At 36.6% G+C, this 5,581-nt stretch overlaps 1 long non-coding RNA gene across 1 annotated transcript; it reads right to left on the reverse strand.

Moving 5' to 3' along the window:
• Nucleotides 1–1,578: 1,578 nt before the first annotated feature.
• Nucleotides 1,579–3,268, reverse strand: LOC149767996 (uncharacterized). Its single transcript, XR_016399803.1, has 3 exons — nt 2,409–3,268; nt 2,186–2,309; nt 1,579–2,089 (listed from the first exon to the last, which is right to left on the reverse strand). It is a non-coding gene; the product is annotated as an uncharacterized LOC149767996 (long non-coding RNA).
• Between the last annotated feature and the right edge of the window lie 2,313 nt (nt 3,269–5,581).

Here is a 5,581-nt window from a genome sequence, read left to right on the forward strand (position 1 = left end):
GAGCGTTCCGGAATTGGTCACGTTCAGTGAAATGTACTCCTACACTTCACCTGTATGGCATACCAGTGTCTCCACACTCCTTGGTTAAGAGGACAACCAACGTATATGTCACACAACGACCTAATCTCGATAATGTTGTCGTCCTAGTAACAACATATATTTGGTCGCGAACAAGTTTAAGGACTCAAGGATAAATCCTCCTTTATCATAACATAAGTCCTAAGGACTTCATCATATAAGAGTTCATTTGAAGATGAAATGATGAATAATGCCAAATAATACTTTATTAATTTGTCAATTTATTTACAAAATTCAATCATCAATATGCTGACGATTGACATTTAGGATACAATTCCCAACACTCCCGTCACTGAATTGATAACAAAAACACGCGTCACTAAATTCTCGGTGATGGCAGCGATTCCCGTCACGAAACTTCGTGACAGAACCGCCGTTACTAAGTCGTACAAATCTAAAAATTAAATATTTAAGAAATTACGTATTTTTCGTCACTAACCAGTCCCTGAGTTAGTGACGAAGATAACTTGTCACTGATTTGTCACAGATTTCGGTCACAAGTTGGGTCACTGATCTGTCACAACCTTCAGTGATAGATTTAGTCGTCACAGACATGATCATAAATTTTATCACTAAATTTGTCATTAATCCCGTCACTGACCTAGTGATAAGGTTACCGTCGCTAATTTGTCACAACTCACTGAGCAAAATCAATTTTTCGTAACCAAAATTCTGTCACTAAGTTTATGGCTGCTCGTCACAATACTTGGTAAACAATTTAGTAACCAAATTTGGTCACTAATCACATTCCAATAACCTGGTTCATTTGGTACATTGATTGGCTCATAATAATAATAATAATAATAATAATAATAATAATAATAATATCAGTAATATCAAAGGCATTTAACATTATGCAAAAGTTATGTAACATGTCATTCAAAATAGGCATCAACATGTCCTAAATCCATCAAAATCAAAATCCAAAAGTATGTCATAGAGATCAACAGAGATTTCATTCCTCCTACGAATGCAAAGACCTATCATCTAAGGCAAAAGCAATCACAATGAAGCATGATCAGCAGAACCAGAATCACCATTACTCCCCTGATCTGCATGCCTGGGTCCAAAGCCAATCTCTTCTCTCATCTTTTGAAGAACTTCGTCTTGCCATTTTTTTTTCGTGCTCAAGAATACCTAGAAGGTCTTCACGCATGTACAACTCTGGAGCTTGACTTGTAGAGGCGGAAGAGGATGATGATTGCCCAATAATTCCAGTAAGATCCTCCAGGGGACTAAAGCCATAGACATGGCCATGAGTTGGGACACCAGTTGCCTCAAACCACAAGTCATAATCACGTGGTGGAGCATCTGAGGTGGAGGCATCATCATATTTTTTGGAGTATTCAGCTGAATACTTTGTCTGCCAGTTGATTTGAAAGAAGAGAAAAACATTATGGTGGATCAAATAAGAGATAAACATGAGCAAGCTCAATAATATTTATGAATCATAAAAAAATTGTACTTACCATGACAGCTTCATTTCTCTTATCCACATATCCTCCCATGCCTTGCTTTGTCTTATGCGTCCGATTAAAAGATTCAACTATTGTTGGCTCCTTACCGAGCTTTATTTTCTACAAAAGAGAAAAGAAAAAATTCATTAACATATAATGGGCTGATTTGAGATGATTGAACAATAATATGAAAATTATTATAGAAATCTAATTGAATAAAGATGTGTACTAGTCGTTCGTCATGATTGACAAATGCGATTGATCCTCCACAGTGTTTAGAGATGCTACCATTCTTCATGGTGTTTCTATATTTTTTTGTTGGCTTCTGATTTCTTCTTCCATTCTGGGGAAATCCAAATATCAATTAGCTTATTCCAATTTTCTCTATAGATCCAATTAGGGGGTTTATCATGGGCTCTATTTAAATCTCCTTTTGATTCCACAAGCTTTTGGCTTCTGACCCTCCCTAATGAGGTTGTCAACCGTCGCTGACAATGCTTGTTCCAAACTTGATGCACATGATGCAATTGTCCTGGAAGAATTGTGTGTATCTCCTAACAATATATAGGTCGCAAGTAATCAGACTTACTAATTGGCAAGTGTAACAAGGGCAAAAGTTAATGATAAAAAATATAAATTAATTACATCACCTCAAACTTGTTCCACATTCCAACTTTAGCATGTGCAGGGACCTCCCTCCATGACAACCAAGGACCATTGAAAAATTGGCGCATGATAGCAACAGCTTTGTGGCTGACTTCATAATCAAGAAACCTGCAATTTAAAAAATATTCATTAGAAAATAAACTAAATACTTTAAATGCAACAAACACATAAACAAGTTAGTGATGGAAGAAAGTGATATTTTCATACATTCCTCTTGTGCACCTAACAATCACTTTTCCATTTGTATCAACAGGGGCTTTAAGGATTGGCTCTCGGCCATTACTCTGTCTTGGATCAGCCCCAAGTTCATCATTCATCTGATCCTCATTCATTGCATCCTCATGATTTTACACTGCACCATTCGTCTGATCATTTATTTCTTCATTTGTATCCACCTCTTCATCCATGTCCTCATCAGGGATGTAGTCATCATCATCATGACATTACTCGACATGCTCAGGCAATCTGCGAAGTTGGGGAGGAACTTGAGTAGCAGCTCGAGATTGAGTAGCAGCTAGTACTAAAGCTGCTTTTCCATTACCTGTTGGTTTTTCTTTTCTCTTGGCCATAGCTGCACAACAATAAAAAGTTATAGTTATTTTCCAATATGAATGTCAACAAATTCAATCAAAGTAAAGAGCAATCAGTGGACCTGTTGCTTTCCCTTTGCTCTTTCCCATGTCTGCACAATTATAATTTATAAGTCTAAAATTAGTTATATTAGCATTCATAAATATGCATGTTATATTTTAATCTTCCTCAGCCTCATGCTCCTCTTCCTCAGTTTGTTCATCTTCAAAATCTTCTTCTTCATCCTCAAAGTCATCTTCCATTTGGTTAGCTATCAACTCAATTTCTACTGCATCAATTTCTTCTGCATCTCTATTAACACCAACCAAAATGTCTGGATCATCAAGCTCATCTGTCATTGAGATTGGGGTAGGAATCCTGTGGTTCTCTTCTTGATAAAAATCAAGAAAATTTACTTCTGTCCCACTAGGAGGGAATCTACCTCTAGCTTTCGTCTTAATTACTGCCCACCACAATCTTCGATTCTTCTTCTTACCTGGGTAACCAGTGTAGAACACCTGATGTGCTTGTTGAGCTAATACAAAAAAGGATCATTGGTTGGAAGTCTTAGTCTGTAATTGATCTCAACGAGGCCATGTTGAGGGTGCACTTTCATACCCTTATTCGTATCATACCAGTCACATTTGAATAACACTACTTTATTACCAATACCAAAATAGTCTAACTCGATGATGTCAACCAACATCCCATAATAGTCACTCTCAAAGTCATTGTGACTGCTTCCCTTAATGCACACACCACTGTTGAAGGTTCTTTTATCCTTTCCATATTCTTTGGTGTAAAATCTGTACCCATTCACAAAGTAGCCCTTATAACATTTAACTTTATTCCCAAGGCCATATGATAGGTCCTTTAAGCGCCCATCAACATGATTTTTACTGTCATTAACCTAGCATGATAAAAATAATATCATAAGATCATTGAAAGAAATGATATATATATATATATATTACACTAACTTATCCTAGTAGAATAAATCAAGAGAAAGTCTAATTTATTATTATATTTATGAATTGCGTACTCACATATGACCTAAACCAAGTCGGAAACTCCATTTCACGTCGTCTTTTCAAATCTATTTGGCTTATATTTGGACAAGATTGCTGGATATAATCATCAAAATACCTACAAGACAAAAGCTATAATCACATTTGTTTTACTTAGTATGCATTTTTAAGCATGATTATAATTAAGTACTTGTGTAACTTACTTTCCAAAAGGTTGAACTTCCTCACAATTCAGAAGAACATATAATTCAGCAGTATTATACTCCTGAGTAGTCAAATGCCTTCCAAAAGGTTTTCCAAAAGGCCGACCTTGATGAGTAAAAATGGACAGACGATCCACGAGATCAAACTCTCCTTCGTCATCATTATGGAGAATTTGATTTAACCTCGTTTGTATAGAAGGCTCAAAATAATACGAACAGAAAGTTGATATTTCTTCTATGATGTAAGCCTCGACAATGGAACCTTCAATCGATGCTCGATTCCTTACCTTTTGCTTTAGATCATGCATAAGCCTATAAATAAGATTAATATGTTAATTTCTCAAATTTAATGGATTTAAAGAAACTATTTAATGGATTTAGAGAAACAGTTATGGTTACAGATTTTACCTTTCAAAGGGGTACATCCATCTGTACTGCACGGGGCCTCCGACCTTAGCTTCATAAGCTAGATGAACAGGTAAGTGCTCCATTGAATCAAAAAATATAGGAGGGAATATCTTCTCAAGTTTACAGAGAGTAACCACAATATTTTTCTCAAGAACCTCCATATCTTGGACACGCAAAGTTGTGTTGCATAAATCTCTAAAGTAACAGCTTAATTATGTCGATGCATCCCATACTGCAGTTGGCAATACTTCACGGAATGCAATTGGAAGTAATCTCAGCATGAAAACATCACAATCGTGACTTTTTAACCCGTAAAATTTATAATCATCCAGGTTAACACACTTCGATATGTTTGAAGCATATCCATCAGGGAGTTTTAACCCTTTCACCCACTTGCAGACCTCCATTGCCTGGTCTTTGGACAACACATAGGAAGCTGGAGGCTTAACTAGCTTTCCATTAACAAATTGAATCCTCAACTTAGGACGCTTGCAATACAACTCCAAATCTTGCCTTGTTTTCACATTATCTTTAGTCTTCCCTTTTACATCCATACAAGTGTAAAATATATTGAGAAACACATTCCGAACAATATGCATGACATCTAAATTGTGTCGAATAAGTAGTGTATGCCAATAGGGCAACTCCCAAAATATGCTCCTTTTCACCCAATTATGCTCTTTACCGAATCCAGGAATAGTGTGCTTAGGTGCTTTCAAACCAAATGTTATATTAGGCAAGGTAGAGACCCTATTTTTCAACTCTTCACCAGACAGTCGAGGAGGTGGGGGGTCTGTCTCTATTCTACCATTGAAGAAATCATCAACTTGGTATCTGTATGCATGGTCCATGGTCAAGAATTGACGGTGGCAGTCAAAAAAAGAAGTCTTCCCACCATGTTGCAGTGTAAAAGTTTTCGAGTTCTCCATGCAATACGGGCAGGCCAACTTTCCATGTGTACTCCATCCTGAAAGCATGCCATATGCAGAAAAATCGTTGATAGTCCACAATAAAGCTGCCTTCATTTGAAAATTCTCTTTTTTAGAAATGTCATAAGTGGTGACCCCTACTTCCCACAACATTTTAAGTTCATCAATCAAAGGCTTAAGCAAAACATCGATACTTTTGCTAGGGGTCTTAAGTCCAGAAATGACTAAACTTAGAAAAATAT

Source organism: Phoenix dactylifera, chromosome 3 (assembly GCF_051530095.1).
Source record: "Phoenix dactylifera cultivar Ajwa chromosome 3, Ajwa_hap1_PhDact_Kaust_v1.1, whole genome shotgun sequence".
NCBI lineage: Eukaryota > Viridiplantae > Streptophyta > Magnoliopsida > Arecales > Arecaceae > Phoenix > Phoenix dactylifera.